Source organism: Rattus norvegicus, chromosome 7, assembly GCF_021556685.1.
Source record: "Rattus norvegicus strain SHRSP/BbbUtx chromosome 7, alternate assembly SHRSP_T2T, whole genome shotgun sequence".
Taxonomy (NCBI): domain Eukaryota; kingdom Metazoa; phylum Chordata; class Mammalia; order Rodentia; family Muridae; genus Rattus; species Rattus norvegicus.
Window position 1 is genome coordinate 103,936,968 of NC_141540.1, and position 25,486 is coordinate 103,962,453.

General features: G+C 38.9%; 1 long non-coding RNA gene across 5 annotated transcripts in view; it reads left to right on the forward strand.

The window, feature by feature from the left end:
* Positions 1 to 25,486, forward strand: part of LOC148004820 (uncharacterized) — an 87,822-nt gene that overhangs the window by 24,604 nt on the left and 37,732 nt on the right. For 2 of the 5 annotated variants that reach the window (XR_015625623.1, XR_015625622.1), the window contains exon 4: positions 719 to 815. The exons of the other annotated variants lie outside the window; for them this stretch is intronic. This is a non-coding gene — a long non-coding RNA (uncharacterized LOC148004820). The remainder of the gene's footprint in view (positions 1 to 718; positions 816 to 25,486) is intronic. 5 annotated transcript variants of the gene reach the window in all.

Here is a 25,486-nt window from a genome sequence, read left to right on the forward strand (position 1 = left end):
ATCTTGTTTAATAATTCAATTAATCATCAAACATAAATGTCTAGGAACATGACACAATTAAGACATTATAGAGGACTGGAAATTGAGCAAGAATGCTTTTCTTTCTGAAAACTATGCCATCTTTTCACCTTCTCCTGTCTATGAGGTTCAGTGAGTAATTTAAACTCACCAAATCCATCCTCTGCTCTTTAAGATGTGGCTATATTCTGCGGCCTCACAGTGGTTTTTAAGAGACTCAGATACAACAGTGTATATGATGCTCTTTACAAACTGTAAAGTACAATACGCCTATTGATTAGCTCTTCAAGAGGAGGAAAGAAGATGGCAAACTCCCCCATTAAGGCGAAAGTAATCATCATTAAAATAATTATTGCAAATGCTAAGGCTGGTGAGCTATATGCCCAGGGAGAGACAAGGTAATGTTAGGAATGTTCCCGCAATTCATTCCAGGGAAGGAAAGCAGCGATTGTATTTTTATCTTTGAATATTTCATATATGTGTACATTGTACCTCACCCTCCAATTGGTACTGTCTGCCTCAGAATATCACTCTTCCAATATTTTCATATCTCATTTAAAAATGTATTTTTATCATCCTCTTAGTCCTATCAGTAATGTTCATACACTCATGGTGGAATAGCCATTTAGGCATAGACAACTGGCCTGTATTTGTCCATTTCCCCAAAGTGAGTATTCCTTTTCTATTCCTTTTCCAATAGCTATCAACTTGTAGTAGCACTTCAGCAAGTGGTGGGGATTTGAGAAACCTTGATCTCGTGAAAATCTTGGCACCTCAGTTCCAGTGAATTCCTGTGTGTAAGTGCATGCCATGCCCAGAAGATAGCATTTCACAGCAGCCCCTCCTCATCCTCCAGCTTTCAGATTTGTTCCAGTCCCTCTTTCGCAATGTTTCCTGACTTTGGAGATACAGGACATCGATCCAGAAATCCCATTTGCATCACTTACAATCACACATTCTCAGCAATCTGAACAGGAATGTGTTTCTGCGTTAGCCACACCCACTGTAGTTAGGACCTTCTCTGATGAAGGTTAGAGTAGCATTATTCTATGAATATTCAGAAGGCAGTTTGTCAACATGACCACTTAGCAAAAACATTAATAGGGCTTATGACTTCGAGAGCCACGGGTTTTGATCATAACTACTGTATGAGACATAAATTCCCCCCTGTCAAATAGACCTCAAATATAGTCAAGAGAATGCTTGGCAAACCCATAAACATTATTACTTCTATTGCATCATCAGGAACATGTTGCTTTGCAGGTTGGCATTGTATCCTGCCAGGTCCATAGCTGAGTAAGACAATTGATTTGTTTGGTTATTGTTGTTGCTTTTGGTTTTATTTGTTTTTTTTCCAGAAGGCAAAATATCACATTCCAGCATTATAAAAGGTAGGCAGCAGTATTTTCCTAATCAGTCAAGGTTGGATTCTCTGCGTCCTGCAGTCAAATTATATGAAGATTTAGCAGTAGCTTCTGTGTGTAACTTAGAACAATGAAAATAGTGGGTAGGTATTGTTTTGGATGGCTCTGAAGCCTTCCTGAAAACTAATAGGAAGATAACCTATGCCTGAAATGAGATTTTCATATAATAACCCATATCTTAGAGCAGCACTACTCACCCATGAGGGGTACTTTATTTAAATTTTTCATTTTTAAGTTATATTTTATTACCTTATAATTTAGAGAAATCTGCATAAAGTAACTGCACTAAAAGTTTATTCCATAAGGAAAATAGAAGCAAAGAATGGCTTAAATGTAAATGTATCATTGTATGTCTGTCTCTATCTATCTATGACTATGGTGATTCACAATCATGGACTCTAACCACAGGCTGTATTTATTTCTATGAGAGCTCTTAAGTTCTGCTTGCCTAAAAAGATAAGATGATTGGCAGGTACACTTTTGAGAGTACAAAAGTGGCTTTATTAATGGTAACAGGACAGTGTAAGTATACTTGGATACCAGCTTTATGTAGTCATATACATATAAGAAAATTCGCATTAGAATTAACCTGGGCAAAGTTCTCCTTCAGTTCTTAACTGTGTCACCTTAAACAAGTCATTGACTGTGGAGGGTCGAATAACAATAACCCTCATAGGCTAATATACTTGAATTCTTGGTCCCTAGTTGGTTAAACTGTTTGCAAAGATTAGGAGGTATGCTTTGTTGGAGTTGTTTCATTGGGGGAGCACTTTGATGTTTCAAAAGACCTAATTCCTTCTGGTATGTCTCCTCCCTCTGCCTCCTACTTGTGGATTAAGATGTTACTGGTCAGATGTTCCTACCCATGCCTTTCTTTTGCTATCATGGAATCTAACCCTCTTAAACTGTATAACAGTTAAATGTTTTCTTTTATAAGTTTCCTGGACAGGCTGTTTTATCATAGCAATATAAAGGCAACTAAGACACCGACCCTCTCCAAAACTTACTTTGTTTGCAAAATGGATCCGATAATAGTAATTTTGAAAATGTATCAAAAGTATTGATGAACCAATAGAGGCAGAAGTCTCAAATTCAACCATTCTCAAGAAAATCTGTGAACTGTGTAGACTTTTCTGCTTGCTTATTCTGAATCATCTGAGTCTCACATTCTTAGGTCTCTGGTCCTATATTCAAAATAATGGATAAGCAGACTCAGGCTGAGTTAGTTCGTCTGGGCATAATGTACTGATTCTGAACTCAGTTGTGGCTGAGAGTAGTTAAAAAAGCAAGGCAAATCCATAAAAAGAGGCAACCCATTGGTTAAGATGTTTTACTGGTATATGGAATTTGGGGATGACAAAACATAAATCAGAATAATGAAGAAATAAAAAGAAAAGAATTCTAGCTTTCTTTGGAACTAACCTGGGCAAGGTTCTGTTCCTTAGAAAAGGTAAACTGCACATTATGCTCCCAACTGTAAGCACGGAAAATGTGGTGGTAGTTGCCCAACACGCTCATGAATCTGCCTATATGAGATTCATGATACAGAGTTTCGACAGTGCTAAATGACACAGAATTCTTCATGAATCTGTGTAAGAAATTTATAAAAATATCTCAGCAAATTTGTCCAAAGCATTTTATTATAGCTGACATTTTTATCTGTATTCACAAAGCTGCCTATGGGTATGTAGAAGTCTTAAGTTACTGAACTGGATAGGAATTTCGTGGCCAGCATTCATTATAGTAAATTATTATCTGTTAATGGCACATCTTCTCATCCGGGGCTACTTTTGGAAATGAAGTTTCATTGGAGCGTAGCCACATCAAGTTGTATACATATGGTCTGTGGCTTCTTTTGTATAGTGGAATTGAATAGTTGGAACAGAGATCTTAAGGCTCATTCTGTAAAGTATTTACTATCTAACTTGGTAAGAGAAAGTTTCCCAATCTCAGTTCTAATGCTCATTGCATACTAACAGCCTCAAGAAGTCTCATATCCAAGAAATTTTAGTTTTTAACTCAGAACTTCTGGGTAGGCAACTTCAAGAAGGGACTCAATGATGCCTACCTCTTGGTATTCATGCCCTTGTGTAATATTCTCCAGTAAGTTTGAACCATACTGATTTGGATTTTTAATGAGGAAAATAGAGAGTGAGGACATGCCATTTGGATATTACCATCATAAGGGGGTTGTGTTTTTCTCTGAGGCCCTCCATGGTCCAGAGGCACCACCTATTATGTTAGAAATGTGTGGAAGAAGTCTCTAGGGAAGACCATATGGAAAGAATCCAAGTCCTGAAGTGACTACATGTGTACAACAGAAAGTGGAGCTGTCTTGCCTGCCAAGAGTCTTGTAAGTGAACTTGGAAACTAACTCTCTAGTCTCAGTTGAGCCTGAGAGGACTGAGGCATGACCAGAAGCCTCAATGCCCCTCATAAGAAATCTGAGGCAGAGACATTCTGCTAACCTTTAGCTTAGTCCTTGAACACCAGAAACTCGGACACAAAAAGAAAAATACTTGTGACTTTAAATTGCTAAGCTTTGGCTGAATAATAAAGCAATTGGTGATTAAACAACCTAAAAAAATTCAGCCATTGCAAAAGCCATGGTGAAAAGACACCATGACCAAGGCAACTTAAAAATAACACATTTCATTGGGGGCTTGTTTACAGTTCAGAAGGGGAGTCCATGGTCATCATATCAAGGAGCATGGCAACAGGCAGATGGGCATGGTACTGGAGCAGTAGCTAAGACCTGCTTATAACTTATCTGAAAGCAGAGAGAGGGAGAGAGGGAGAGAGAGAGGGATAGAGAGAGAGAGAGAGAGAGAGAGAGAGAGAGAGAGAGAGAGAGACAGAGAGAGACAGAGAGAGACAGAGAGACAGAGAGACAGAGAGACAGAGAGACAGAGAGACAGAGAGAGACAGAGAGAGACAGAGAGAGACAGAGATAGAGAGACAGAGAGAGGGGGGACAGACAGAGACAGAGAGACATGTAGAGACAGACTGAGAAACAGAGACAGAGAGACAGAGTCTGTACTTGGCATGCCCCACCTTCTTGGCTCAGCGTATACCTCTTTCAACAAGGCCATACTTCCTAATCTTTCCCAAAAGAGTTCTATCAACCAGAGATCAAGCCTTCAAATATCCAAGCCTATAGAGCATATTCTCATTTGAACTACACCATTCTCAATTCTTCCCACCATAGCTTGATCCTGTAGGTCATATATTATCTTTTCTCAGATTTCAAACCTTCAGAGTTTAGAAAGTGAAGCCTTAAATAACTCCATCTTTCAAATTAAGAGAAAGGAAAATTTTGATTCTGTCTTGACCATGAATTAAAATCTGAAGGAGTTTGATTCATCATTGTTTATCTGAGGCAATATTAGTAACCATGTTAGAAAAATTGCTTCTTCAGGTTAAGGGTCCATTCTGTTATCAAGAGTATTGCTTATGAAAAATTGCTATAAATAGCTAGTGCTATAGAAGTCAGTTGGTCATCTCTACCTCAGTGAACTCTTTTTCTCCTGCCTTAAGAGCAATGGAAATATAAATGGGACACAGGGATAGAAGCCTTGGCACTATCCCTGCATGTACACCCAAAGACGCACAACAAATTGATGGTTGCTACTTTCAGGAAATGCCTTGGGTGAGTAGAAACTTTCATTGCCTTACTCTTTGGCTAACTACTGACTCACAGTTTTAGAAAATTCGCCCTGCTAACTCATTGATCTCATGCCTTAGTGATGTATATTTTCCACATTAAAAAGACTTTTTAAGGGCCTCGAGACCCCATATGTACAACAATGCCAAGCAACCAGAGCTTCCAGGGACTAAGCCACTACCTAAAGACTATACATGGACTGACCCTGGACTCTGACCTCATAGGTAGCAATGAATATCCTAGTAAGAGCACCAGTGGAAGGGGAAGCCCTGGGTCCTGCTAAGACTGAACCCCCAGTGAACTAGATTGTTGGGGGGAGGGCGGCAATGGGGGAAGGGTTGGGAGGGGAACACCCATAAGGAAGGGGAGGGGGGAGGGGGATGTTTGCCTGGAAACTGGGAAAGGGAATAACACTCGAAATGTATATAAGAAATACTCAAGTTAATAAAAAAAAAGACTTTTTAATTGGGTCAATGTACAGTAGTCAACAGCACAAATGACAAGAAATTACAGGTCAAGAATTCCTCAAAGCTGGTATATTAGTCTCTATCTTCCATTGGGGCTAGACATTGAGCAAAATATTCAACCCAGTAATGTCTTTAACAGGCCTTTCCTTAGTATCTATGTGATATTCAGCATGGGAATTTATATAAGCTAGCATTCCTGTCAGGAAAGAATGTTGGCTCATACCTGGGTAGACAGTGGAATTTGCACATTAGAATTAAACAACAGTGAGTTCACATAGCATATACATCATTTTTTGGTTGTACGAACCTGGGCATAAATCCCTGCAATCTAAGAGCATATTTCGTCATCAATAAGAAATGTAGCATCATGACTTGAGAACTAAAAGTATGAACAACATCTCTCACAGTGCCTGGTTCACAATCAACACTGTTTGGCATTTCTGTTTGGCTCACTTCCTTCAATCAGAGCCTATCAGAGTGGGACTGTATTTAGCCACGTTTATGCTTATATCTGCTTATCTTTTTGTTGTATCCTCTTTCCCCCTCATTCATTCTTTCTGGCTTCTTTTTCTTTTCTTTTATTTTTCTTTAAACTAACATGGACTTTCTTTGACCTGAACAACACAAACCTTTGTAATTTCTATATTCATGACTATAATGTCTGTAAGTTAATGAAAACTTCAGTTTTGAAGATTTAATTGTCAAGTGATTATCTGGAAGCTATCCAATCTGCGGGGAAGTTTGGCAAAGCTGGTTGCCATCAGTGTTTGTAGTTAAAGTGTTCTTGGTATTTAGGTGTATGCATTTGTTTACGTATTGCCTATGGCTGCTTTTGCAATACAGGGACACCACCAAGTAATTGAAGCAGAGACTATGTCATCTCTAAAATAAGCCCTAAAATACTTAGCATCTAGCTCACATAGAAAAATGTTTGTCCACTCTTGACCTAACTACTTGCTCTCTAGAGGCAACTTCAGGAGCAAAACGTCTAAAAGTCTGAGCTCAGATATAAATTTTATGTAAGTATGTGAAACTTGAGAATACATCAAACAGAAACCACCACTTCCCATCAGGATATGGGGAAGGACACATTCAAAATTTAGAAGTATGATTCAAATACAAGTAAAATTATTTACCCAAGGCAAAGAGGAGCATATAGGCATGAATTTAAGATTGGGAGTAAAAATGGATAAATTTGTTTCATAGTTCCATGATTTTCAAAAGATGTGACTTTGAACTTATGACATCTCATTGAATAGGTCCTTTAACCTATTATATAATGATTTCAATAATTCTTTCATCAGAGATTTATTTTTTGCAAGAGTAAATGAGATAATGTACTCCATGAACTTTAAAACTTCATACAAATTCTTTTCGTGATTAAGGTGTAGACACTCAAACTATGTTTGTTGAAAGAATTAATATAAGCATTATATCTCTAATATTGTTGGCAGATTTCCAGCCATGTACACCACGGGGCAGGCTGATTGGAGAGTTAAGCATGAGTTAAATTCTTCCTTGCCCAAAGTCCCTATAACATTTTTGTTTTAACTCAAATGGTACATTAGGTCATTAACCTTGCAGGCCAACTTCCAATACAGACATTTTGTAATCCGTGCAGACTATGCTTTGTGAGCAAAGCATTGAAGTCGTGCAAAGCTATTATACTTACCCATCCTGCATCATAGGCAGCAGAATTTATCCTACCTCGCTCTCCTACTAGGGATATCTTTGAGGTTGGAGCTACCTTCCTATCTCAGAACTGTTGGAGCCATGTGGAATGAAGTATTTCAGTCTTCTTTAGTCTTACATGTCTAATACATAGGCAGCTGAGGTAAATATTTCTGTTTTGTCCCTCTTGTCTCTTCTGGACTTCGTGAAGTAGTGGTACTCACTATGTTGTTAAGCAGGAGTCTATAAATAACATCCCTAAGAAAAGCCCAGGAAGATTCCAGTTTTTATACCACAAGAATGGGTAAAAAGGGAAAATCAGACAGTTAAGATGATGACAGAAAAGGAAGTCTGCCTTAAAGGGGGAGAATGGTGTGAATTTAAATGAAAAATTACGGTTCTGGGAAGATGCTGGCAGAAGTCCCAGTTCTCCCTTTGTGTGAATGGTGTTCAGTTCAGTTAGGCTTCTAGCCATGCTGTGCTCCAACTGTGATGTGAGCCTGCCATGTCAGTGATTTACTCTCTGCCACTTCTAATCCACACATTCTCAGGGCTGGTGACAACACACCCAGGCATCCAATTTGCAGTGACTGATGTCATTCTGACACAAAAGCATAGCTGAATACACAGTGGCCATTCTGAAAACTCCTTACGTGCATGAACTGTAGAAGACCCAGGGTGTCTTCAGGACATGACACCCAAGGAAGACCTGTGAATGGGGGTGTGAGGCATGCACAGTCTCTCCTCTTTGCCTCAGATTTAGTTCAAAGACTACCTATGAGTAGATGTTATTCTAGCCACTTCAGATTTGGAAGAAAAACATTGGTTTACAATTTATACTCACTACCTCAGGTAGTAAGTGTAAAACTGGGGAGAGAACCCATATATTCTGTTTGCCCTAATGTGCTTGTTTCATGAGTTTCGAAATCATTTGTGTGCTTTTTCATTTGTTTGTTTGTTTTTGTTATAGTCTTCTCCTAGTTCCCTGATTTCTTCTCCACTTTTCTTCTTCTCATTTTTAAAAGATATTTTCCTTTGTAATCATCTGGATTCCACCTGCCACCCTTCAATAAAGTACTTTTGGTGCCATAAGGACTTGAAATGGGAGTGAGAAAAACATACTCTGGCTCACTCACTACATAATCACAGAAAGTCATTCAAGTAACTTAGACATCTGGCTTGATGTACAAAGGAAAGCTCCTCTACAAGAGCAGAAGTTTGTTCAGCTTTCTCTACAGAGAAGTAGAGAAGAATTCTTCCTGGCTTTGTTGGCTGTGCAGAATGTGTTGCAACTACTCAGAAGTTCTGCCAAAGTTGGAGAGCTGTTGTCAACCATCCATAAATAAAAGTGCAAGGCCATGACCAATAAATCCTTGTTTATAATATAATCATCATGTTAGATTCAGATGTAAGGCCAGCATTTGACAACCTTTTGTGCCATATTGCCTTCAGGAACAGACAGTTGATGGGGGACTTCTCTGTTATCCATGACAAATCCATGCCAAGCCAAGGATACTGCTGGGAGAAACATCTGATTGGCACCTGGGGAATTATCTGACTAGCAATATAGCCACCAGGGATCCTAGATCTCATTGATTTTGGCTGTTGTGGCCAATGGGAAGGGTTGTTGGTGCTTGACATTAGTCAAAGCCAAAAGCAGCTGTGCTTGTGATATGGAATCCAAAATCTCATTGGTCCTAGAGCTTGGTGATCAGAGTCAGAGCCTGAATAGTGGGTTGAAGAAATATCAAAGATAGGATAACAATTAACAAAGTGTGATGGTGGTGAGGCTTAGGGTTCAATTAAAAAATTGAGTAAGTCTCTACGTTGACACATACAAAAATTTACTTTGAAAAGTGATGTCCTTAATTTTCCCATGTTCTAAGCACTGGGATGACGTTTATTCATCTAAATAATCACCCCTCACTTACTGTGTAACAGACATGATCATTTATTTATTTACTCTAGTTATACTGTTTGGTATGAGGCTTGTGTTATAGGACACAATTGTCCTTTAGCTGACTAGTGACACTAGATTGGGAAGTTGATATATAGTGAATGGAGGAAGGAATTATCTATCTGGAACAGTTCAGAACAATTCCAAATTAAAAAACCTGAGAGAATAAATGATAAGCATGAATTCAATTAAAGGTGGTTTCTATTCAAGTTCAACCAGGCACAGTCAGAAATAAGCACAGTGGACAACTGATAATCTCATTCTCACCTGCGTCTTAGGAAGTTCAGGACTCAATGCAAATTGACTCATTAGGGTCCCACAACATAGAAAGTAAAGGCTTGCTGTTTTCTATACCTCCAGATGTGGGAGGTCCCTGTGGATAAGACTACAATGTTTTCTACTCTAAAATTACTCTAAATCAGTAATGATCACAATCTTCTATAGTATCCTATATCTTTAGGAAAAAAATGAGTGGAATTCTTTTTTTGCTCTTTTGGATATGAAATCTCTACCAAAAGTCCTAGATCATGAATAGTTTGTCCCCAGTTGATGGGTCTAATCAAAATGTGATTAGACTATGAGAGTTCTACTCAATACATGAATCCAATGACTGATAATCATAATCGAATGAACTGAGAGATGATGAAAGCTGGTATGTGGAGCCCTATTGATTAGAGGAAACATTTTGGAAGGTATGCATTTGAAGGACAATATCTTTTCCTGGCTCCGTTTACTCTCTGCTTTATGGCCCCCTAAGATGAGGAGCCTCCTTGACCACATGCTCCCCCATGATATTCTGCTTTCAAGAGTCTCATAGTAGTGGATATAGCTGACAAAATCTTTTCTCCTTTTAAATGAAAAGTCAGTCCAATACATTTATTTTATGCTTCTGTTAAACAGAGTTTATCACATTATTCTATTACCAATGCTGATATTGATTATTCACAATATATGTAAAGGAATGTAGCAGTTTCAATGATTTTATGTCCATTATTTGCTTTTTTTTGCCTGTACAACAATCTTATAAAACTGGATGAAGTAATTGGAGATCAGAAGTATGGATGTAATACCTTTGATGAGACGATTAAACTCATTAGATGCTGAAACCAAACTTCCAACTTAATTCCTGTGTGAACTGAAGATGAACTATCCCCTTTAGTTTCACATGCTTGGATACTTGGTCCCCTACTAGTACCGTATTTAAAAAAGTTTTGGAACCTTGGGAAGGCAGAGTCTCATTGAAGGTGATAGGTCATTGTTGGAAGGCCTTGAGGGCTTATAGTCCAGTTCTACTCCCAGTATATTCTATGCTTCTCACACACACACACACACACACACACACACACACACACACACACACACACACACACAGAGAGCCTTTATATTTAATGTGCCTTAAGCAGCCCAATAGCTAGGCAGCTGCCTAACCTTCATGCTGTTAGAATCTACTTCCTTCCGATAACCCAAGTTATTGCCTACTATGTTCCATCCGGGCTGTTCTTAACTCCAATTGGCCAGCCAACAAGGCCACATTTTTATGACTTAGCTATCCCATTACTGCTCTCCTCCCTCCTGTATGTTCTCCTTCTATTCCATAGTAGTTTTTCTCTCTTCTTCCCTCCTCATGGTGTTTTCTGACCCAAGCCCGAGAAATCTCAACCCCACCTATGTCTCTTCTGCCCAGCTATGGGCTGTTGACATCTGTATTCACCAATCAGAATTAACTTGAGGGCAGGGTCCCATGGGCTACACGAAGACTCTAGGTCTTGGGGGCCCACACAGCATTAGAATACAAGGAGTAATAGGCAAACCAACTGCACCTCCTGATGGCAGACACAATGTGATTAGCCAGGCTTCTAGTTCCTGCTACCATACTTTCCCCATCATGATAGACATAAACTGCAAGTCCAACAAACCCTGTTTCCTTTAATAGTTTGTGTCAGGTGTTTTATCGCAGCAGCAAGATAAGTAACTAATGCATTTCTTTAACTACAATACCGGTTTAAGACCTCCTACGAATACATTATGGTCGTTTCAGTTCTGTTGTCCCCTCTAATGCACCTATTAGGTAACCAAGAAATATCATTTAATATGATAATGCAATTGCAGGAATATAGAATTCCATGGAGCTGTACTGCAGAGGCAAATCAATTGCAAGGAATTTGCTCTATTAGCCTTGCAAATGGGAAGGACTTGTTAGTGGTCAAAAATAAACCTTATGTCTCTTATGCTCTAAGAGACTCTAGAAGAAAGGCCTCGTTTGGTAGGGAAAATTTGAAATTCCTATGGAGAGAACAACCTCATAATCCGGTACTAGAGATGTGCTTTTCAATCAGCAATGGGAAATATCAGTTAAGGGGATTATCATGTACCACATGGTTACTCTGTTTTCTGTGTATTATCAGGAGAAGGTAGTAGACACAACAGAAATACATATCAGACTTCGCTATGATCCAAGTAATATCTCCAAAGTATGGGGCTATGGTTTCCAGTAGATATCACCACCCTCAAGAGATAAAGTGCTGAGTGGGATGAAAAAATTCATATTTATTCAATAAGAAATCTCTCTCTCTATATATAAATTCATATTTATTCAATAAGAAATCTCTCTCTCTATATATATATACATATATATATATATATATATATATATATATATATATATATCTGCACCCCAATTTTACCTATAAGCAAGGCTACTTCTTTGCTTGGAATGTTTTTTCACTGCATCAATCTGTTTAATCTTGTCTGAGTTGTCTGAGTGGGATTGTCCTTTTTAGCCTACTATAATTTCAATTGTTCCATAATTGTACAAAACATTAAATTTCTGATTCTTGTCCTCTGTTCTGCCTTGCTGAGTAGCCCAAGTGCTCCCAGACACCTATCACATGCACAAAAGATAAGTTCGGTAAGTATGAGAAACCTCAGTTCACTAATAGATTGAAAAATACGTGTGTATTGACCCCTAAACATAGTACCTAATGTGTTAGGGCTATGACATTTATTCTTCTCTAGGATCCGGCTTTGAAAGTGTTTAAAGGTTAACCCAGGGAGAGTCTTGAATTCTATCAATCCAACCTCATGATACTTTAGAAATGAAAAAAAGAAAGAAAGAAATAAACCACTTTCTCAAGGCCAAGTGGTTTAAGGCTACAAGCTTCACTCAGCTTCAAGATCATTGACCATCATTTCCCAAATCAGTGCACAGAAAAGATAGTCACAAGGTACAGCAATTTGAAGGAAAAACTACAGCTGCCATATGGACCACGGATAGACTTTATAACATGGGATGCTTGAATGAATAAATCCATTCTCATTTCTAGAGGTGGATTTGAGTATAAAGCATAATAAAATGGGTTATCCTGTGACTGTTGGTAGGAAACTCATGATGTATTAGTGAGTCTATTCTGGAAAGGGATAGATAGGCTTCAGCAATTCATTGACTTCTATCAGGTAGCTTTAGTGGACAAGTACAAGGCTCCACAACAGGGGCTTTGAAACTTTTAAAGATCGACTTCCATTGACAAGATATTAAACATCGTCTGGCTTTTTATTTACAAAGATGATAATTGACTTAACTCTTGCTTTCTGCTTCTTGCAGAGTATTTGAGGATCCAGTTTCTTCCTGTAGAAAACTATTTACATTATAATAGATAAATGTAAATCTCAATGAGCAGGCATGCACATTTCCAAAGAGCTCATCAAAGCATAGATGAGTCTGTTTGAGTTTAGGAAAAGGGAAAAGAACAAACAAAACTATGCTGACTGTTTTACAGGCATTTTAATGTTGTAGGAATATCAGTTAGTCCCCATGATCCCAAAATTAAATTATAGACCTTTATAGAAGTAAAAGTTTTGAATATTCTAGAACATCTGTTCTCTGAAGATTTGTGAAAAAGCACCTTTCATAAATAAAGTCAATCTGTATATATGTTTAAATTAAGTAGCTCTGGGTTTTGGAAATCATACTTTACAAATAAGAGCTATTTGTGTTGCAAAGTAAACTGAGCAGGCCTTGACTTGAAGGGTGGAGAGCAGGCTCCATTGTCACACTGTTTCCTATCTGAGTAATTTTGCAAAGGCAGGCCATGAATGATCATTGATGTGAAATAGAGATGATCATATTAGTGCTCAAAGTTTAAACTGCAAAAAAACTAGTGCACCTAGTGCTACACACTTGGTTCATGGCTTCATTATAATCTGTGCCTACAATGTGAGGAACTCATTCTTCCACTGACTGGACCTTGAGCAGGCCCAGTAGTGAGAAAATGACTGCGTTTGTATTTTGAGACACTGAGAAAAGTTGATTTCTGAGACTCCTTCCAACTATAGTAATTATATAAAATTACTTTATATGCAGAGCCCTATGCATATATATATGCACACATATTTTCCATATATGCATACATAGTATCTATCTATATATAAATTACTTCACTTAATTCTCAGCACACTCAGGGAATTTGCATATGTCATACCCATTCCTAGAGAAAAAAGCCAAGCCTGGCAGAGAGCTAACAGCATCCAAGGTCACAAATTGAAAAGTAGAACTCACTGAGATACAAATATGATTGAGGAGCTCCTCAAGAACCCTTAGGGACTTACCATGTGATACAGTCATCTTAAAAGCAGCACCATAATAGGGTAAAGTGGCACTCTGGGGACATCCCAAAGGCACTGAAGTCTCTGTGTCATGCCCTTATAGTGATTACAGCAATGTCTACCAAATCCAATCCTATGAAATATAGAAAAAACATACATAAATGTAAATAAACAACTCATGACCATTTTCTTTTGCTTCATTTAAGCCAAGAAATAACTAACAATTAGGTTATGTTGTCTCCAGAAAGGATAACATCTTGTACATGTATCTCTTACATGTACCAGGGCTTTGAACTTTTTATAAAAAAAAAGTAAAATTATATATATGTATGTATTCTGTGGTGTGTTATATATATTATATATTATATATATTATATGTGTGTGTGTATAGATATACATATGTATGTGTGTGTGTGCACATGTGTGTGTGAATGTAAAGCTACATATGGCATGCCATAGGTGTGGATATTAGAGGATAACTTGAAGGAGGTTACTTCTACCTTTGGTCTTATGATGTCTCATGTTTATAATGCATTTTGGCATATTCATTCCCTGTTATCATCTCTTGTTTACTTCTTGCTCCCGTTGACCTTTTCCTTCTTCCAACTAGTCTCTGTATGTTTTTCCTGTTGTGATAAAACATCACAATCTAGCCAATGTATGAAAGAAAGTGTTTTATTAGGCTGACAATTCCAGAGCCATAGAGACCATAATCGTGGAGTGATGGCATGATAGCAAGGACAGCTGAGTGTTCATACCTCCAACTGAAAGAAGGAAGCAGAGAGCACACTGGAGTCTTTTGTAACCTTGAAGCCTCCTCCAGTGAAATATCTCTTCTAACAAGGCCATACCTCTTAATCCTTCTCAAACAGTTCTACCAACTGAGGACCAGGTATTGAAACATATGTGTCCTCAGAGGCCATTTTTGTTAAAACCAACAGAATCTCCCTTCGACTTCCATATCTTTTCTTTTGATGACCCAGTGAGTTTATTTAGTGTTGATGGCAGGAGTATGGGTAAGAAGTAAGTTACCACTTACCAGTAGCTACACTACTGGAAAAATGTCTTTCATTCCTTAAGCAGTCATTACATGCCCATGGATCCTCAGAAAGGAAGTGAAACTCCATGAGTTCCTCCCCATTACATGAGAGAACGTTGACTGTCCCAATTATATACAAATCTTGCACAGGTGATCACAGCTGCTTCAAATTACTGGGTATGATAGTCATACCACACCCAGAAAATAGCATGAATTATAATGCTTCCTTGTTCTCCTAGAGTAAGCACGTGACTGGGGATGCCTGCTCTACTCTTAAGAGTGAGGTTCTTCTTGCCCTGTCAAGGCTGTCCCTTCCCTTATTCCCGTGATTTCATGTAGCAATGCAACGCCTTTTCACTGCAGTGGATAGTTGGTAAGGAGTGCATTTTTCCTATGAAAATGGCTGATTATTTGACTAGCAGGTATACAAATAAGCTGTTGGAACAAATGTTCTTATTTTTACTTACAGCAGTTCATGGGTGCTTAAGTTTTAAAGCTGCTTTAGCCAAATGCCACACCAGCAAAAAATCAACTAAGTAAGAGGTACTTTTGAGGCAGAGGACTCCAAGGAAATTGGAGGAGAACAAGACAGAAGGAATATTTAAAATATGTGCACTAATATTTTATTCATTTGTCTTTTGTGAAAACTCTCAGTGGGTTATGGCATGTTTTAGCAAAGCAAGTTTGGCAGTGAGATAGCTGTCTCTTTTATAAAAGGAAAAAGATATCTTTAATCTCATTAGGATTGGGCTTTGTCCAAAAAGGCCTGAATTTTTACTGTTGGCTGAAAAAAAAGATGTATAGGACAGAACCTATTTATAGTTTACCCCAAGGCACTGGAAATGATTTTATATTGAGAAGAAGAAAGAAAAATGAACATTTGTAGAATACCCATGATTCTTCTAAGTTAATGGTCCAGCTACCAAAGTGACATGCCTGTGACTGATGTAAGTACAACTTAAACTTGCAGTGCACCATGCTATCCTTACAAGGGTTAAAGAAAATTAGCTATATAAGGTCTCAGCATGCTTTCTACCAGGTGGTAGGTAGCATTGCCAATTGTTATGTCTTACTCTACTGGGGCTTATGGATCATGGATGTGGAATTGGTGTCTTGAATAGGAGGGGCATGCTGGATGCTCAATTTCAGAAATTCTTTCTGTTTAAAAATGCACATAGCAGCTTGGTACAAAAGGATATTCTCCATCTCATCTAACACGAGTGTATAGGTTGGGAAATAAAGCTAGGCCTGATACCAGTAGTAAGTTGCACAATTTCTAATAATTACTGCAAATGATGTTAAGTCAGTTATTATCAGCTCTAATTCACAGATGAGACAGACTTTCAACTACTTGTACAAGATAAGGAAATCTATGATAACATTCCTTGGGTTTGAATATATAGATCTTTTTTGTCTCTGTGATTACTATTCTTTTTGCTCCCCTCTGTTTCCTTGATGGGATAAGCATATATAAAATTTTATATTATTTCAATTGGGCAGAAAGAATGCCTAACTTACTGTTCAACTGTTGAACTTGAGCAGCTTCAGCTTTATGAAACACTGTCAATTATCTGGGGAAGACTCTGCCTTGCCAATCACCTGTGTCTTCTTTCTTGGAAGTCTCTTCCCTCAGTACCATTGTGGAGTAACAATGAAACTCAATCCATGCATCTACTATGGTGGCCCACAGTGGCCAGAGACCACTCTCAGACTCCAGTACATATATGTATATATTTCTCAGTACCTAATTTGCCCTACATTTACATTCACTTACTCAATTGTTTTTTGACTCCTTTCAAGGACAAACACAAAGGTAAATCTTTTCCTCAGGAAGTCTCTATTTAACGTGATGGATTTATGTGACATTGCGATCCATTGAGAGAAGAATGATGCCAGCAGAATTTGTAGGTTACAAGGAAAGCACAGAGGCAGAAGAACTGGCTGTGATTTAGGGAGTCCAAGGATACCTCCGCGTTTCAGTATGGGTTTGGACATTTGTCAAGTATGCATCTAGGAGGAATGTAGGGGAAGAGAGGACAGCAGATGCTACATATTACACAAAGCCAAATAGGCAACTACCAGCACTAATCAAGTTCTAAACAAGCATGTGAGTTTATAAACCAGTGGCAATGTGAGAATATAATTATTTATATGGCACAACATTTGATTTATCCCAATGGTATCCTCATTTAATATTTGATGGCACAGCTACTCCTGGGTTGTGTCTCACCTCTTTCCTTTTCTCACATCTCCTTACATCGTTCCCTAACCTGAATTCTATCTTTTCCACTGTGCCATTTCCAATTATGCCATTCTCCCCTTAATGCACCCCTTCTGTACGTTAAAATGGCAGGCTCCACCAGGAACATGCTAAGAACATGATAGGGATCCAGTATATCCCTTTTAAAAATGAATGTAATTAATTGCAATTAAAATTCACGCTGGAGTTTGTTATGTTTAAATTATTTTTAGAGCCTTTATATTTCATGGCTATTTTTTTGTTGTGCTGTCTTCAAGGTCTAAAGGCATCAAAGAGCAATACATGTGGAAAGAATAGAGAAAGGCAAAGAGTTAAAGATTGTAGGCAAGCAAGAGGCTCAGGCAATGAAGGCAATTGCCATCAAGCCTGACCACCTCAGTTTAATCACTGAGACCCACATGACTGAGGGAGAAAACCAACTCCTGAACATTCTCTTTTGATGTCCACATGAATAGTGTGGCTCACGTGCATGTGCACAGCCACCTCCAAACAGTAAATGAATGATTAAATAAATGTAATTTAAAAGAAGAGAGCCGAGTGCTATGTTCAATGTGGCTACGGTGCTAGTTTTATAAACCGAGGTTAATCATTTCAAGAGAAAAGTTACTGTCCTTGGTTGAATCATGTTTTTTTCAAAGTTCACAGTGTTATGTCCATGTTCTTGGTGCTACAAAACATGGCATTGCTTGCAACTAGTCACTTCAGATGTAAAATGATACCAATTCTCTAACAGGGCGACTGCTTACTGTAGTCTTTACAGTTGCTGTTCTTAGAATAATAGTCAAATATGAAGTCACGAAATTATGCATTGAAGGAAGATGCTGAGGGTAGACAGAAGTTTGTTATCAAGAAGCCCTGAATAGGAACCTGAAACTGACCCCTATTCTCAGTCATCAAACGAAGCCAGTGCTGTGAACACTATGACTTTGGTTTTCTAGCATCCAGAATGATGAAGTGATAAACTTATGTTTAATTTCTCTAGTCTGAGGCACTTTTTTGGGATGTTTCAAGAAAGTTAAACAAGTAACTTTGATGTTGAACTATGGATGGTGGATTTTTATAGCTGCCTTTCTTGGAAACCAAGGATATGTGACCCTTAACACTCTCCTGGAGCCTTGTTGGGCTTATTACATCTTTCCCCCTATTTATTTATTTATTTATTTATTTATTTATTTATTTATTCATCCATTCATTAATTCATTTTTACATTTTGATTGCAGCCCCCTCTTCTCCCAGTACACCTCCACAGTCCTTCCCCATCCATCCCTGCTCATCTACTCTTAGAATGGGGAGGTCCACCTTAAGCACCAACCCACCATGGCATTTCAAGCCCCTGCAGGACTAGGTACATCCTTTCCTACTGAGGCCAGACAAGGCAGCCTAGTTAGGGAAGTCAGATCCACAAGCAGGCAACAGAGTCAGGGTAAACTCCAGCTTCAATTTTGGGGGGCCTTTCATGAAGACCAAACTGCCCATCTCATATATATGTGCAAGGGGCATAGGTCCAGCCCATGTATGGTTGGCTAGTTCAGTCTCTGGGAATGCCAAGAGTCCAGATTAGTTACCTCTGTTGGTCTTCTTGTGGAATCCCTAAACTCTCTAGGTTCTTCAATTCTTTCCCCAACTCTTCCACAAGACTTCCTGAGGCAGTTTCTTAGAAAATTGTCAATAGTTCTACCTCAAGTCAAAGCTATACTATAACACCCCTGGGCATATTCCCAAAAGGTACTCCACCATACCACAAGGACACCTGCCCCACTATGCTCAGAGCAGCTTTATTTGTAATAACTAGATACTGGAAACAATGTGGCTGTCCCTCAAATGAAGAATATGTAAAGAAAATGTGGTTGACCTATACAATGCAATACTACTCAGCATTAAAAACAATGGCATCAAGAGTTTTGCTGGCAAATTGGTGGGACTAGAAAATATCATCCTGTGTAAGATAACATAGACCCCAAAGGACATGCATGGTGTATACTCACTTATACATGGATATTAGCCATAAATTATAGGATACCCATCCTAAAATCTACAGAGCCAAAGAAGCTAAATAATTGGGGGAGGGGAATGCTTGAATCTCATTCAGAAGAGGAAATAAAATAGTTATCAGAGGTAGATGGAGGAAGAAACCAGGTGTGAGATGGGATAGGATAGGGAACAGGGGTTGGGAATGTCAGGGATAGGGAGAGTAGGTGGGAGGCATCTCTAGGACATGTCAGAAACCTGGAATGAGGAAGGCTCCAAGGAGTCTATGAGACTGGCTCTACTGGAGGGTCCTAGTAGGGGGATACAAAGCCTGAAATGGCTATCTCCTTTAGCCAGGCCGGATTCCTAGTGGAGGAATAAGGACACCAACCCCCTCCCCCCCAAAAAAATCCAAAACAAAACCTATGACCCAAAATATTTCCTGCCTATAAGAAGTTCAGGGACAGACTGAGGGAATGGTCAACCAATGACTGGCCCTATGTAATACCAATCCCATGGGCAAGACGTAATCCTAGACTCTGTTAATGACACTGTGTTATGCTGGCAGACAGAGACCTAGAATAGCTGTCCTTGTAGATGCTCCACACAGCAAGTGTCTTAAACAGATACTATGACCCCTTGGACAGTCAGGAAGGCTTATTACATTTTTATCTTTACAGAGTAACCTTAGATTACTGGGGCAGCTTTCTTTCCACAGGCAGTCATTAGAAAGTTGTAATCTCTTTGCAGATATCCATGGCTGAAGGGTGTGAGAGTACAATTCAGCAGTCCATCAACATATAAAGTAGACTCCATATTCTACACTGGTTATCTACACCAGATGAAGCTCCCTTCTGAAGACATTCATTTGCAATCTCTTCCTGTTCTTCCCCCATGGTATTGCCAGAGATCACTTGGTATTCAATCCTGGTACCAATATTGGCTTCAGGAAACCCCTAATATCCTCCTGAGTCTCCTTATGTACCCATAATATCTAAAACTGAAGCAAAATAAAAAAATCCAGCAGTGATGGCTTCACTAACAGTGAAAGTGGGGTTAGTAAATGCCAGCCAAGGGGATGGTTGAAAGACAGAATGGCAGGATGGCATTTCCTTTAGGAGACAAAGAGTTTTGCAGGAGATAGAAAAATCACTTGGTAGAGGTGGTAGAGAGAATGCAGAAGAATTCCTATACACTCTTCGTGTCCTCGGAACACAAGGACACTGATAGCTACCTCGTGGCCATAGGTGCAAGCATGACTCAACAAATATTGTAGAAGGTGGAGTTTATAGTTCACATGCTCTGGTTCATAGTGTGTGAGTTTCTGTCTACTCTCTGTACTCCAGGAGTTAAGGCAATGTATAACTTGTGATAAGGAAGTGACTTTTTCACCTGCAGAATTTGGCTCAGTGTTAGTTAAATGTTCTGGAATTTAAAGTCATCTCTTTCTTCTCCCTTTCTTTAAAATGTCTAAATGCTGTGTTGATAAATGTCACATAGAATAATGAATGTGATGGAATGCGTTAAGGATAATGGGAGTTACTTTCTAGTTCGCCTGAACCATGACTTGCCTACATTTAGCAAGAATAATGAATGTAATTTAATACAGCACCTTTGCAGGGAAGTGACTCAAAACACTTTCAAAGTGAATATTAAAATGCTGAATTATGCAATAAGGACACAGACTTAAGTCGATAATAATAGATCACATACAAGATGACACAATGCAGCAGAAGGTACATTTCTAAAGTAAGCTTTATATAGTTATTTGTAAAGGATGAACACAGAGCAGTTGACATGGAATGAGGAAAACAAAGGTCAGATAGAGAGTAAATACCTGTGTTAACGATTGGAGTCAGCACAGCACACTGGAAAGGGTACATATTGGGGACAGTCATGTGGAACAAAGCTTGATCTATTATTTATAATCTGCATGGCTACAAACAAACTCATTTCAAATTTGATCTTTAGGGTCCCTGAATGTGATATATATATAATATTATAATATATATATATATATATATATATATATATATAATCACATACATACACAGTTTTCTGAAAGCCCATAAATTGTATACATTTTAGAAGATCCTTCAATAAAACGTAGTTTCATTAATATCTTTCTTATTATCAAAGTGAAATAATAGCCTCACACTCTCCTGATGTTAATCTTATATCTATCAGGGACATCACTATATAAACCCATCACAATCCTCTTTCTCCATCCTAAGGGATGCAATCTCAAACCTCTTGCATTACCAGAAGAAAATAAGGTTGTCTAATCCAAGAGCCATGTTTCCACTAATAAATGCCAGCCTGATGTTATGAAGTCATTGGTTTGAAATGGCACAGTTGTAGCCACTGTTTTGGTCTAGGTATTCCGCTTGTTACTACATATGCCTTATTTTGTCCTTATAATATCATTATGAAGCCTATATACTTATGTATAACCGTCAAACTGGGGTGCACATAGAGGAAATAGTTTGTAAAATGACTCAACTGGGTTTTCTTTTTTTTTTTTTTATTAACTTGAGTATTTCTTATATACATTTCGAGTGTTATTCCCTTTCCCGGTTTCCGGGCAAACATCCCCCTCCCCCCTCCCCTTCCTTATGGGTGTTCCCCTCCCAACCCTCCCCCCATTGCCGCCCTCCCCCCATAGACTAGTTCACTGGGGGTTCAGTCTTAGCAGGACCCAGGGCTTCCCCTTCCACTGGTGCTCTTACTAGGATATTCATTGCTACCTATGGGGTCAGAGTCCAGGGTCAGTCCATGTATAGTCTTTAGGTAGTGGCTTAGTCCCTGGAAGCTCTGGTTGCTTGGCATTGTTGTACTTTTGGGGTCTCGAGCCCCTTCAAGCTTTTCCAGTTCATTCTCTGATTCCTTCAATAGAGGACCTATTCTCAGTTCAGTGGTTTGCTGCTGGCATTCGCCTCTGTATTTGCTGTATTCTGGCTGTGTCTCTCAGGAGCGATCTACATCCGGCTCCTGTCGGTCTGCACTTCTTTGCTTCATCCATCTTGTCTAATTGGGTGGCTGTATATGTATGGGCCACATGTGGGGCAGGCTCTGACTGGGTGTTCCTTAAGTCTCTGTTTTAATCTTTGCCTCTCCCTTCCCTGCCAAGGGTATTCTTTTTCCTCATTTAAAGAAGGAGTGAAGCATTCACATTTTGATCATCCGTCTTGAGTTTCGTTTGTTCTAGGGATCTAGGGTAATTCAAGCATTTGGGCTAATAGCCACTTATCAATGAGTGCATACCATGTATGTCTTTCTGTGATTGGGTTAGCTCACTCAGGATGATATTTTCCAGTTCCAACCATTTGCCTACGAATTTCATAAACTCATTGTTTTTGATAGCTGAGTAATATTCCATTGTGTAGATGTACCACATTTTCTGTATCCATTCCTCTGTTGAAGGGCATCTGGGTTCTTTCCATTTTCTGGCTATTATAAATAAGGCTGCGATGAACATAGTGGAGCACGTGTCTCTTTTATATGTTGAGGCATCTTTTGGGTATATGCCCAAGAGAGGTATAGCTGGATCCTCAACTGGGTTTTCATACCTAGCCTGGGTAGCTCCTTAACAGAAGGCTGGGAAGTCTCTGATTCCCTTCCCACTCTGTTCTCCCATTCTCTGTTGTGTCTCCACAGGTCCAGATACTTGGTTAGGCCTTACTTTTCCAGAACTTACATAAGTAGGTTATGCCATTCATATTTTCTCTCTCCCTCTCTCTCTCTCTCTCTCTCTCTCTCTCTCTCTCTCTCTCTCTCTCTCTCTCGATCTTCTCTGTCCCACAAGAGATGTGAAGTTGTGAGGATACTGCAATTCAGCAGTGACTTGTTTTGCTAAATGTTAGGAACTTTTGCCTTGGATCTTTCCCAATCTCCTTTGTTGTTTTTCAACTCTGAGCCAAGAATTTGAGTCAGAAAAAAATCCCAATTTTAATCTGTGTTCTTAAGCAACACTCAAAAGGGCAATTTGAGTCTTCAATTTGTTCATGTAAAATATAAGTTTATAATAGTAGTTGCAGGTAGTTTTCTTGAGTATTAAATGATAAACAAGTAAATGCTTTGAAAACCAAAAGTGCTAAATATTACTCACTTTGATAAGCCAAACAGAAGTACAAGCTATACTCATAGACTTTGAGTGAGATGTAGCTGTTTTGGAACTGATTCTTGAAACCATGATCAGTGGACTGCTCTTTAAAAGCTCTGCGGGGTTTTGGTTGTTTGGCCTGTTTGAATACATGCAGCAGCAAACTACTGGTTGCTGTAAAATGGTGGCTAAGGAATGATTGAAAACACAGAACCTGCTTATCAAGTCACCAATATGACTTCACCAACAAACTAAGTCCTTGGCAGTATCTTCTTCAAATAAATCAGCATGTCAAAAGAGATAATGAGCACCCCCCCCCCCGCCCACCATGAACAAGAACAAGCCTATACAACTCTTCAATATGGACTTGAAACAGAAGTCCACAGGAGAGCCTCTCCACATCTTTCTTCTTTTTGCATTCATAAAAGAAAAGAGCTAGCTACAGATAATGGCATTCCTTTGACCCAGTCATTCATGAGGCTCTCTACCCAGAATGACCTATTGAGATCCAGATAAGACAGTGAATTGACTGCCTATTGTAATTATAAGCATCTCTAGTTCAAACAACCAAGAGTAATTTCTTAATGTGAGATAGACTCAGAAATTTTATTGGGCTGGAACCTAGGAACCAAATAGTAAACAGAATAGTTAGTCCCTGACAACAAAGAGGGTGGAGCGTTTTACTATCAGAAATCCAAGAAAAGCAGACCAACTGTGGAATGCTAGGTTTGGTCTTAGAGCTCTCAGAGATAAAAAATAATGCATACAAAATATTGCCCTGCCTTATTTTATCTAGACAGAAATACTGAAGAGGTACACAAGATGAGACACTCTGTCCAGAGCCACAGTCACATGACCAAATGGTTGCTTGTTTCTTTGCAGCCTTTTCAGTGCTTTCCCCATAGCAGCTTGGCCACTCTCAACTTCCTTTAACTCAACAATCCCTCCTCTCATAGCCTTGCTACATCACCAGAACCAGATCTAGAGTAGAAAATGTAGGAAAGCAACAAGCAAGATCTATTTACCTATTTACAGATGCATCCTACTTCATCTAATCCTTACAACAGCATTGTGAATTTGAGACATTATCCCAAAAACAAAGGAGTAAATGAAGCATCATCTGTAGTCATACCCCACAGAGCTATGATTCCAATCATAAGATGTTTGACCTCTCATTCTGGATTTTTCACCCTAAACCAACTGATCTTCCTCACCACATGCCTTTCTTGGTAATTTCCTTGACAATTGTTATACTCCCTTATATATTTATTTCCACATGCCTTGGTTGTAATTCAGTTGTCTTGGATGGACAATGATCTGGGAAACTTAGAAAGTCAATGATCACAGGAGCTAAGAAGGCCCAGAAACCAAAAACCATACAGAGCCCTTAGAACCTGCAGATCAGGTTTTTTTTTTATATGCTAAGAATGAAAATGGAACAAAGTAAAGGAGAGGCAAACTGTCCAGAAAAATCATCCTTCTCAATAAAGTACCCAGGGGACACTTTACCAAAGGAACACTATCTGACTGTAGGCTGAAAATCGTAAAGACTAGGGATAGACAGGGAAGCTAGGCAACAGCCTTGGGCCCACCTTGAGAATAGAAACACAAGTCAAGATCTGGTGAAGGAGTTAATATAATATATCAAATAAGAACACATGGACAGATATCAATTGTGCTGGTAGTGACTATATTCTGAGCTAATGATTGGCTTTCTCACATAAGTGGATTCACCCAAATTCTCTGTACCCCAATCTGTTCTTTTCTAGTAGGGTACTGGTGACAGCACTCACTTCTGGGGTCATAGGAGGATTCGTAAGTGAAAGCAGTACCTGACACACAATCAAGAACAAGTATCTACCGTTTCTCACTACTTCAAGGCTAAGATCTTTATTGATTCTGCTTTTATACTTTCTTCCTTTGAAAAACAGCAGGAGCTTGTTATATACTTATTTCTCCAATAAAGTGTGAGGAAGGCCAATAAAATAAAATCAATAAAAGAGGAAGCTGTTCTGGCTGACTCAAGGGAGTAGCAGGCAAGCACACCATCTGCTCAACCCCACCCAAGACCATGGTGGTCTTAAGGAGGCCCTGAGCTCCAGCACTCACAGTTAACTACTTTCCTGTGAGAGCTCAAAACAGAGAGATTAGCATCAAATAAGGGCTAGTACGTCAGTATCAAAAAAGTGGAAATTGTAAAGTAGAATATCTTGGCTCTTTTACATAAGATCCTTTCTTTTCTCTCTGTCTCTCTTTGTTGTCTCTCTGCCTCTCTCTGTCTCTGTCTCTGTGTCCCTATGTTTCTCTCTCTCTG